At 39.4% G+C, this 12,548-nt stretch overlaps 1 pseudogene; it reads left to right on the forward strand.

The window, feature by feature from the left end:
• The first annotated feature begins 10,394 nt into the window (after window positions 1–10,394).
• On the forward strand, window positions 10,395–10,802 carry LOC138843630 (ubiquitin-conjugating enzyme E2 A pseudogene; annotated as a pseudogene).
• Window positions 10,803–12,548: the final 1,746 nt, after the last annotated feature.

Below are 12,548 nucleotides of genomic sequence, written 5' to 3' on the forward strand. Positions count from 1 at the left end.
TGAAAAAATGCTCACAATGACATTTCACCTCACCCCGGTAGAATGACTAGCATACAGAAATCAACTAACAACAGATGCTGGCGAGGATGTGGGGAAAAAGGGACGCTAATCCACTGTTGGTGGGAATGCAAACTGGTAAAGCCCCTATGGAAGACAGTTTGGAGAGTCTTCAGAAACCTGAATATAGCCCTACCACAGGACCCAGCCATCCCACTCCTTGGAATTTACCCAAAGGGAATTAAATTGCAAAAAAAAAAAAAAAAAGCTATTTGCATCTTAATGTTTATTGCACTTTAATTCACAATAGCTAAATGCCCATCAACTGAAGGCTGGATAAAGAAATTATGGGACATGTACTCTATACAATACTATACAGCAGTTAAAAAAACAATGAAATCCGGGCATTTGCACAAAATGGAGGAATCTGGAAAATATAATGCTGAGTGAAATAAGCCAGACTAAAAGGGACAAATATCATATGTTCTCCCTAATCAATCACAACTAACCGAGCACCTAAAAGGAAATCCACTGAAGTGAAACAATGATTTGATCAGCCCTCGTCTTGACTATTGAGGAACAACTTACTATTTTATTCCTTTTACTATTTTTTGTTGCTGTTGTTTATTTGTTCTACTTAATACCATTGGTTGGACTCTGTAATTAATACACAATTATTCTTGGGCATTTAAAATTAACAGAAAAGTGCTCTCTATTAAATATAAGAGTGGGAATAAGAGAGGAAGGAGACATACAGGTCGGCACATGCTCTCTTGAACTTAGATCCAAGGCAGAGCTAGAAATGTGCCAGGGGATTCCAATTCAATCTTTTCAAGGAGGCATGTACCAATTCCATCTCACTTGTTAAAGTGATAAGTTTAAGTACATAATCGATCAAAAAGATAGGTTAAGTGTCAAAGAGATTTCACAAATAAGACCAATGTCTGCAAATAATGAACGATAGAATTAAAAGGGACAGAATGATCCTGCAGAGGAAGCAGGATACAGAGCAGACTCAGAATGGCAAATGCCCTAAACAGCACTCCACCCTCAGAATCAACCCCTTGGGGCATTCGGATCTGGCTAAAAGGCCCATGAAGGTCTCACAGGCACGGAAAGCCAAGACACTGTGGCAAAAATGACCTGAATGAAAGATCTGGGTGAACAAGATCCCAGCAGAAAGAATGAGCCATCAAAGAAGGAGGCCCCTTTCTCTGAAGGGAGGAAGGAACCTCCACTGTGATATGGCCTTCACTAAACAAGTTCAGAGTTGGTGAACTCAAGAGGCTTCCATAGCCTTGACAGCCCATGGCAAGAGCCTCGTGTGATTACTGACATCATAACTAAGAGTGTCAACTGTAAAATCAACAACGGAAGTCACTGTGCACCTACTCCCCATGTAGGATCTCTGTCCTTAATGTATTTTATTATGAGAATTAACAGTAAAACTACTAGTCTTTGAACAGTACTCTATATCTTGTGCAGTTGTGTGGATGCAGTCTGTTGAAATCTTTGCTTAGTATATACTAAGTTGATCTTCTGTATATAAAGATGATTGAAAAGGAATCCAAAAAAAAAAAAAAAAAGGGCCGGCGCTGCGGCTCAATAGGCTAATCCTCGGCCTAGCAGCACGGGCACACCAGGTTCTAATCCCAGTCAGGGCATCGGATTCTGTCCCGGTTGCCCCTCTTCAAGGCCAGCTCTCTGCTGTGGCCTGGGAGTGCAGTGGAGGATGGCCCAAGTGCTTGCGCCCTGCACCCCAGGGGAGACCAGGAGAAGCACCTGGCTCCTGCCTTTGGATAGGCGCTGTGCGCCGGCCGCAGCATGCCGGCCATGGCGGCCATTGGAGGGTGAACCAACAGCAAAGGAAGACCTTTCTCTCTGTCTCTCTCTCTCGCTCACTGTCCACTCTGCCTGTCAAAAAAAAAGAAAGAAAGAAAAGGAATCTTGATGAAGAGTGGGATGGGAGAGGGAGCAGGGGATGGCATGGCTGTGGGTGGGAGGGAGGTTATGAGGGGAAAAGCCACAACAATATAAAGTTGCACTTTGCAAATTTACATTTAGGAAATAAAAATAAATAAATAAAATTTAGGCTGATGGTATTTTAACAATACCTTTTAAATATCCAAGAACTGCACAATTTTGTGGACACATGTAAATAACATGTAACTATAGAACTCAAGAAAGCATAGGGGTGGGTGTTGATACATTGGTCAAGACTTCACCTGAGATGTCTGCATCCCATACTAGAGTGCCTGGGTTGAGTTCTGGCTCTGCTTCATATTTCAGCTCCTGTTACTGTGCACTCTAGGAGGCAGCAGGTGATGGCTGAAATACTTGGTTCCCTGCTACCCATGTTGGAGACAAAGACTGAGTACCTGACATCAGGGCCTAGCCCTCATTCTCACAGGCATCTGGAAAATGAACCAGCAGATGGGAGATCTCTCGATGTATATACCTGTCTCTGCATGTCTCTTTCTGCCTTTCAAATAAATTAAAACAAATAATTTTTTTTTAATTTTTTTTCTTTGTTTTTAACTTTTATTTAATGAATATAAATTTCCAAAGTACAGAATATGGATTACAATGGCTTCCCCCCCATAAAGTCCCTCCCACCCGCAACCCTCCCCTTATCCACTCCCTCTCCCCTTCCATTCACATCAAGATTCATTTTCGATTCTCTTTCAGAAGATCAGTTTAGCATACATTAAGTAAAGATTTCAACAGTTTCCTCCCACACAGAAACATAAAGTGAAAAATACTGTTTGAGTACTAGTTATAGCATTAAATCTCAATGTACAGCACACTAAGGACAAAGATCCTACATGAGGAGTAAGTGCACAGTGACTCCTGTTGTTGACTTAACAAATTGACACTCTTGTTTATGGCATCAGTCATCACCCTAGGCTCTTATGAGCTGCCAAGGCTATGGAAGCCCCCTGAGTTCACCAACTCTGATCATTTTTAGACAAGGCCATGGTCAAAGTGGAAGTTCTCTCCTCCCTTCAGAGAAAGGTACCTCCTTCTTTGATGACCCATTCTTTCCACTGGGATCTCACTCGTGGAGATCTTTCATTTAGGTTTATTTTTTCCCCCAGAGTGTCTTGGCTTTCCATGCCTGAAACACTCTCATGGGCATTTCAGCCGGATACATATGCCTTAAGGGCTGATTATGAGGCCAGAGTGCTGTTATGACATCTGCCATTCTATGGGTCTGCTGTGTATCTCACTTCCCATGTTGGATCATTCTCTCCCTTTTTGATTCTATCAGCTAGTATTTGCAGACACTATTCTTGCTTGTGTGATCCCTTTGGTTCTTAGCCCTATCATTACGATCAATTGTGAACAGAAATTGATCACGTGGACTAGTGAGATGGCATTGGTACATGCCACCTTGATGGGATTGAATTGGAATCCCCTGGTATGTTTCTAACTCTACCGTTTGAGGTAAGTCAGCCTGAGCATGTCCCGAATTGCACATCTCTTCCCTCTCTTATTCCCACTCTTATATTTAACAGTGATCACTTTTCAGTTAAGTTTCAGCACTTAAGAAGAATTGTGTATTGATTATAGTATTCAACCAAAAGTATTAAGTAGAACAAACAAAAAAAATACTAAGAGGGATAACATATTAAGCTGCTCATCAACAGTCAGGGTGAGGGCTGATCAAGTCACCGTTTCTCATAGTGTTCATTTCACTTTAACAGGTTTCCTTTTTGGTGCTCAGTTAGTTGTCACCTATCAAGGAGAACAAGTGGTATTTGTCCCTTTGGGATTGGCTTATTTCACTCAACATAATGTTTTCCAAATTCCTAACAGGGATCACTTTTCAGTTAAAATTTAAACACCTAAGAATAATTGTGTGTTAATTACAGAGTTCAACCAATGGTACTAGAACAAAAAAAATACTAAAATGGATAAAGTATTACATTGTACATCAACCGTCAGGACAAGAGCTGATCAAGTCACTGTTTCTCATAGTGTCCATTTCACTTCAACAGGTTTCCCCTTTGGTGCTCAGATAGTTGTCACCAATCAGGGAGAACATATGATATTTGTCCCTTTGGAACTGGCTTAATTCACTCAGCATGATGTTTTCCAAATTCCTCCATCTTGTTGCAAATGACTGGGTTTCGTTGAAAAACCCACAGCCAACATCTATTGATTGGGGAAAAGTTGGATGCATTTCCACTGAGATCTGGTACCAGACAGGGATGCCCACTCTCACCACTGCTATTCAATATAGTTCTGGAAGTTCTAGCCAGAGCTATTAGGCAAGAAAAAGAAATTAAAGGGATACAAATTGGGGAGGAAGAACTCAAACTATCCCTCTTTGCAGACGATATGATTCTTTATTTAGGGGACCCAAAGAACTCTACTAAGAGACTATTGGAACTCATAGAAGATTTTGGCAAAGTAGCAGGGTATAAAATCAATGCACAAAAATCAATAGCCTTTGTATACACAGACAATGCCGTGGCTGAGGAAGAACTTCTAAGATCAATCCCATTCACAATAGCTACAAAAACAATCAAATACCTTGGAATAAACTTAACCAAGGACGTTAAAGATCTCTACGATGAAAATTACAAAACCTTAAAGAAAGAAATAGAAGAGGATACCAAGAAATGGAAAAATCTTCCATCCTCATGGATTGGAAGAATCAATATCATAAAAATGTCCATTCTCCCAAAAGCAATTTATAGATTCAATGCAATACCAATCAAAATACCGAAGAACTACTTCTCAGATCTAGAAAAAATATGGTGCTGAAATTTATATGGAGACACAGGAGACCTCGAATAGCTAAAGCAATCTTGTACAACAAAAACAAAGCTGGACGCATCACAATACCAGATTTCAGGACATACTACAGGGCAGTTGTAATCAAAACAGCATGGTAATGGTACAGAAACAGATGGATAGAGAAATGGAACAGAATTGAAACACCAGAAATCAATCCAAACATCTACAGCAAACTCATATTTGATCAAGGGTCCAAAACCAATCCCTAGAGTAAGGACAGTCTATTCAATAAATGGTGCTGGGAAAATTGGATTTCCACGTGCAGAATCATGAAGCAAGACCCCTACCTTACACCTTACACAAAAATCCACTCAACATGGATTAAAGACTTAAATCTACGACCTGACACCATCAAATTATTAGAGAGCATTGGAAAAACCCTGCAAGATATAGGTACCGGCAAAGACTTCTTGGAAAACACCCCAGAAGCACAGGCAGTCAAAGCCAAAATTAACATTTGGGATTGCATCAAATTGAGAAGTTTCTGTACTGCAAAAGAAACAGTCAGGAGAGTGAAGAGACAACCAACAGAATGGGAAAATATATTTGCAAACTATGCAACTGATAAAGGGTTGATAACCAGAATCTACAAAGAAATCAAGAAACTCCACAAGATCAAAACAAACAACCCACTTAAGAGATGGGCCAAGGACCTCAATAGACATTTTTCAAAAGAGGAAATCCAAATGGCCAACAGGCACATGAAAAAATGTTCAAGATCATTAGCAATCAGGGAAATGCAAATCAAAACCACAATGAGGTTCCACCACACCCCAGTTAGAATGGCTCACATTCAGAAATCTACCAACAATAGATGCTGGAGAGGATGTGGGGAAAAAGGGACACTAACCCACTCTTGGTGGGAATGCAAACTGGTTAAGCCACTATGGAAGTCAGTCTGGAGATTCCTCAGAAACCTGAACATAACCCTACCGTTCAACCCGGCCATCCCACTCCTTGGAATTTACCCAAAGGAATTTAAATTGGCAAACAAAAAAGCAGTCTGCACATTAATGTTTATTGTAGCTCAATTCACAATAGCTAAGACCTGGAACCAACCCAAATGCCCATCAACAGTAGACTGGATAAAGAAATTATGGAACATGTACTCCATAGAATACTATACAGCAGTCAAAAACAACAAATTTTAAAAATTTGAAAAGAGAATTACACAGCAGGCCTTCTCTGGAAAAAAAAAAAAGTCTTACATAAAGGACCCCTGTGGGTGAGACCTCAGTGGAAAGAAATGGCCACCAAAGAAGGATGCACTTTCCTCTGAAGGGAGAAGAGAACTTTGTTATGGCCTTGTCGATCCAATAGATCCAAAAGGCTTCCATAGCTGTAGTAAGCTCTTGTCAAAAACCTTGGGTGATCATTAATGTCATACTGAAGAGTGTTATTTGTTGGGGCCGGCGCTGTGGCACAGCTGGTTAACGCCCTGGCCTGAATCGCCAGCATTCCATATGGGCACCGGTTCTAGTCCCGGTTGCTCCTCCTCCAGTCCAGCTCTCTACTATGGCCTGCGGTAGCAGTGGAGGATGGCCCAAGTGCTTGGGCCTCTGCACCCACTTGGGAGACCTGGAGGAAGCTCTCGGCTCCTGGTTTCAGAATGCCGCAATTCCGCCATTGTGGCCATTTGAGGAGTGAACCAACCGAGGGAAGACCTTTATCTCTGTCTTTCTCTCTCACCGTCTGTAACTCTACCTGTCAAATAAATAAATAAAATCTTTAAAAAAAATAGTGTACTACTTAGGAATAGTTAACCTTTTCAATTAACTCTCAGTCTTTTAAAATAAGTGAAAAAAGTCCTATTTGTATCTCCCTATCAATTTACCATCTTTCTTTTCAATAAAAGGGAAGGATACATTAGGCTTAACACTGTGGCAAGCAACAAAATCTAGCTAGAATTTACTAGCATTGCTTTGATTTCATGGTTACTTTCTAGTGATGGCCAACGTCATCAGTTTTCTATGTGTGGTAATGGCAGTCACAATTTTTTAAAAAAATGCATTTAAGCTTTAAAAAAAGAAAATTCTTCTATAATTTTCTTGAATCTATTTAGATTTTGTTATATATTTTTCCTCTTTCTCATTGTGAAACGACCAATCCTTCTGTTTGAACGAAAAATAATTTTTTCTTAATGAAACATACACGTCATGACTTTACTTAACAAAAACATACCTTAAGAACTGGTTCCATGGCTACTTCTACTTTTCAGAACTAGATATTAATTAGAATAATTAATTCTTAGGAAATTTAACTGTTAGAAGCATGGGATGTTTTGTACAATCTCTTTAATTTGACACAGGACATGTTGTTGCTATAGAAAAGTCTTGCATTCTTCTGTAATTAAGAAGCCAAAAGTGCAGATGTCCTAAACAGCACTCTGGCCTCAGAATCAGCTCTTAAGTCATTCAGATCTGGCTAAAAAGCCCATGAGAGTATTTCAGGCATAGAAAGCCAAGATACTTGGAAAAAAAAATGGCCTAATGAAAGATCTCTGTGAGTGAGATCCCAGCAGAAAGAACGGGCCATCAAAGAAGGAGGTACCTTTCTCTGAAGGGAGGAGAGAACTTGCACTTTGACTATGGCCCTGTCTAAGTAAGATCGGAGTTGGCAAACTCAAGAGGCTTCCATAGCCTTGGCAACTCATGACAAGAGCCTCGGATGATTACTGATGCCATAAACAAGAGTGTCAATTGTTAAATCAACAACATGAGTCACTGTGCACTTACTCACCATGTAGGATCTCTGCCCTGTACATTGTGATTTAATGCTATAACTAGTACTCAAGCAGAACTTTATACTTTGTGTTTCTGTGTGGGTGCAAAGTGTTGAAATCTTCACTTAGTATACACTAAATTGATCTTCTGTATATAAAGATAATTAAAAATGAATCTTGGAGTGGATGGGATGGGAGATGGGATGGTTGCAGGTGGGAGGGAGGTTATGGGGGGAAAAAGCCACTATAATCCAAAAGTTGTACTTTGGAAATTTATATTTATAAAACAAAAGTTAAAAAAAGAAGTCAAAAGTGGACAAATGTGAGTTTGGTAGCCATTTTGTATTAATTTATATGTTGCTATTATTATATATTATATTACCTAGATATTGGTTAAATATGGGTTACTTAACAAATTAGCAAAACTCAAAAGGTACAGATCTAAGAGAGACTGCAAATATTTTAGCAGATGATATATACAAGATAATGATGATTGGAAAGTTCATTTTAAACTTTCTTCCTTCTTCAACATTATTCAACTATTTATACTTCATTTTGCTTGAATTACTCATGAACACTTAATGATATTAGAGTGAACAGCCCTCTGAAGTTATTTCCTTGTTAAATATTTCTCCAGCAAGTACATGTTAGGCAGTCATCATCATAGTGAGACTTTTGAAAATGCTAAAGACAGGGGAGACAAAAAGAGTTTGAATTTAAAAAATAGGGGAAATTAGGTGTGATTCATTAATTGTGCAAAATATAATACTATGAGATGGTCATAATAGGGGATATGAGGTGAGGAGTACATGGGAACTCTATTACTATCTCACATATTTTGCTTTGTAAATTTAAAACTATTCTGAAGTAAAGTTATTCAAAATAAAACCCTTGTTATGTTTGAGAATCAAATTCTGTTTGAAGAGATCTCCCTCACTACCACCTCTGTGAGAACAAGAACATAATATTTTATAATTCAGGAAAGACATCTTTCATGTGGAATTTCTGTCTCTTTTTTTCCATTCGCACATTTATTCTTATGTGGAACTCATCACTCTAAATGTTAGAATTCATTAGGGCTGTGAAATGCCAGGAAGAATAAAAATAGTCTGCTAATATCATACTTAAAATCAAAAACTCAGTAGTTAAATCTTCTTTTCATTATCCCTCTTAGTAGTTTTTTTTATCTGTTCTACTTAATATGACTGGTTTAGATCTGTAATTGATGCACAGTTATTCTTAAGTGTTGAAAATTAACTGAAATGTGATCCCTGTTGAACATGGTGGTGGGAATGGGAGAGGGAAGAGATGTATAATTTGGGACATGCTCAGGCTGACTTGCCCCAAGTGGTGGAGTTGGAAGCATACCAGGGGATTCCAATTCAATCCCATCGAGGTGGCATGTACCAATGCCATCTCACTGTTCCAGGTGATCAGTTTCAGTTCACAGTTGGTCATGGTGAAGGGACTGGGAGTCAAAGGGAACACATAGACAAGTCTAGTACCTGCTAACGCTAACCGATGGAGTAAATAAAGGGGAGAGTGATCCAACATGGGAAGTGAGATACTCAGCAGACTCATAGAATGGCAGATGTCCTAAATAGCACTCTGGCCTCAGAATCAGCCCTAAAGGCATTCGGATCTGGCTGAAAAGCTCATGAGAGTATTTCAGGCATGGAAAGCCAAGACACTCTGGCAAAAGATCTCTGCGAGTGAGATCCCAGTGGAAAGAACAGGGCATCAAAGAAGGAGGTACCTTTCTCTGAAGGGAGGAGAGAACCTCCACTTTGACTATGACCTTGTCTAAACAAGATAAGAGTCAGAGAACTCAGAGGGCTTCCATAGCCTTGGAAACTCATGACTGGAGCATAGGGAGATTACTGATGCCATAGACAGGAGTGTCAATTGGTAAAGTCAACAACAGGAGTCACTGTGCACTTACTCCTCATGTAGGATCTCTATCCTTAATGTGCTGTACATTGAGATTTAATGCTATAACGAGTACTCAAACAATATATTTCACTTTGTGTTTCTATGGGGGTGCAAACTGTTGAAATCCTTACTTAATGCATACTAAACTGATCCTCTGTAAAAAAAAAAAAAAGAAAAGAAAAAAAAAAAAAAAGAAATTATCAATTCCCAACTTGACTCTCACTGGGATTAAACATGACAATAGGTCTGCTCTGATTTCATCATCATTTAAAAAAATCATCTATTATTTTTCACTTTATGTTTCTGTGTGGGAGCAAACTGTTGAAATCCATACTTAATGTATACTAAGCTGATCTTCTGTATATTAAGATAATCGAAAATGAATCATGATGTGAATGGAAGGGGAGAGGGAGTGGGAAAGGGGAGGGTTGTGGGTGGGAGGGACGGTATGGGGGGGAAGCCATTGTAATCCATAAGTCGTACTTTGGAAAATTATATGCATTAAATAAAAGTTTAAAAGAAAAAAGAAAAAAAAAAGAAATAAATGCATTTCTGGCCACAAAAAAAAAAAAAAAAAAAAAACCAAAAACATTGAGTGACTTAAATTTACCCAAAATTTACCCAAGTCATATGAACCTGAAAAGGCTTTGGATCAATTTTAAACATCCCAGAGAGACTATTTAATTTACATAAGTAATCTTCAATCCCACCAAATATGACTCTTATAAATTAATTTTATCAATACCACCCATAGTTGAATGATATCTCACCTAAATAGCATACATTTGAATATCTATAGAAAGAAGTAAATCTTAGAGTTTTCATTTAGTAGGTTAGAAATCTGTGTATATCAGGGAAGGGGGCCCACAGCCGGCAGCCAGCGCCAGTGGCTGATGCTGGGGGCTCCTGTCTGTCTCTCTGAAGGTTGCAGGAGGATCCTCCAGCTGCAGTCATCAGGGCTCCGTCTGAGAACAACATAATGGTTTGGAATGAGGTCATTTTGGGGCCTGAGGGGACCCCATTTGAGGATGGAACATTCAAACTTACAATAGAATTCACTGAAGAATATCCAAACAAGCCACCCACAGTTAGATTTGTCTCTAAGATGTTTGTTTCATCCAAATGTCTATGCAGATGGTAGTATATGTCTGGACATACTTCAGAACCACTGGAGTCCGACCTACGATGTATCTTCCATTTTAACATCCATACAGTCTCTACTGGATGAACCAAATCCCAATAGTCCAGCAAACAGCCAGGCTGCTCAGCTGTACCAGGAGAACAAGCGGGAATATGAAAAGCGTGTTTCTGCCATAATACAACAGAGCTGGTGGGATTGTTGACCCCAGAGGGAGCAAAAGAAAGTAACCACAAGAAAAAAAAAAATATATTGATGTATTTGTCACATTATTATTCCTCTTTGTCATTAATTTACTTTATTAAAGCAAAAAGCTGCTGTGCTGTTTCCATCTTCCCTTGCTGAACTGTTCCTAGCCCTTCTCCCCTCTCCTTGAACACCAGGCAACACCCTCTGTGACATCAAATGTACTGTACTTGGGTTACTTGCAACAATTACTAATGCTTAATTCCTTTTCTGTTGTATCTCATTTCCAGTCTTTGGCAATTATTTGTTACTGTACTTTGCAGTCAGGTTTTTAGATGAATTGTTAACAAGTGGTTTCTTAGGCATAGCTTTATGATGAAGATACTACTCTAAACAAAGTGATGGCTGAGGTGTTTCATCCTGGCTGGTCCTTCACTTGTATTGGGTTTAAAAGTGTTTAGACTGTGGCCTAGAGAGCAAGGAAATAAGCCATCCAAACATTAGTTTTGAAAGGGGAATGGAGGCCAAAACTTCCGATACAATCTTATGAATTATAAGATGATATTTCCTGGTAGGAAGAATGTTGAAGGATGCAGCCAAAGTAGTACAGCCATTGTAGTACCTGACACATCCTCTCCTTGCAAGACAGTGGTTAGCTACATCCATGCTAAGTTTCAGAACACCGGTTTTCTAGGGTTTTGCTTTTAAAGAGGTGTGGGAGCAGAGGAATGGGAACTCATCAATTTTGGAGCTAGGGAAAAGTTGGAGATCCTTTAGTCTTTCTAAAGGAGTGCAGTTGCCCTAGATAAACTTACAATCCTCCATCATTTTGTTGTTTAGTTTGACTTAATTCAAAGAAGGGAGCATATCTGTGGCAAAGTATTTTCCACTCAAATTCTGAGTTACTGCTGCATGCTTTACTTTCTTCCTCCTTTTCAACGTGATGACAACCTTAAATCCAATGTCAGCAATCTTTGTTTCAATATTTACACTTTTAGATATAGTACCTTTAAGTAGCAGTGTGCGACAAGGCTTGTAAATCTTTTGTCTGATGTTCCATTGTTATCTTTTATGCATTTATTGCTTTTCTAAACTAATTCTGCACAAATAACCCATGTAAAATGTACATTGTTCAAAACTTGTACATAAAAATAACCTTAAGAAATCTGTGTATATCAATTAAAAATACATTCCATTTTTCTGAAATGTTCATACTTCCCCTTTTATTTACTAATACAATCTACAGGTGCCAATTTTTGTTAGGTGGCATCTTCCTCACCAGGGCCACAAAATTCTAACTTCCTTTTGCTAAATTTATCCCTTTGTTTAGAAAAGGAAAGTTTCCAGGACTGACTGGCTTTGCAACATTGCAGGTTAAGTCACCATCTGCAATGCCAGCATCCCATATGGCAACAGCTCATGTACCAGGTGCTCCACTTCCGACCCAGCTCCCTGCTAATGTGCCTGGAGAAAGCAGCAAGAAGATGGCCCAGGTACTTCAGCTCATGCAACCAATTTAGGAAACCCAGAGAAAGCTCCTGGTTCCTCATTTCAGACTGGCCTAGCCCTGGCCATTGCAGCCATTTGGGAAGTATACCAGCAGATGGAAGAGATGGAAGTCAGTCTCAGTCTCTCTCTCTCTCTCTCTCTCTCTCCCCCCCCTCCCCCCTCTCTTTGTAACTCTGCCTTTAAAAATAAATAAATAGGGGCCAGTGTTGGGGGACAGTGTTGTGCAACAACACAGCATATGTGGGTGCTGCTTAGAGA

This window comes from Oryctolagus cuniculus, chromosome 9 (genome assembly GCF_964237555.1).
Source record: "Oryctolagus cuniculus chromosome 9, mOryCun1.1, whole genome shotgun sequence".
NCBI lineage: Eukaryota > Metazoa > Chordata > Mammalia > Lagomorpha > Leporidae > Oryctolagus > Oryctolagus cuniculus.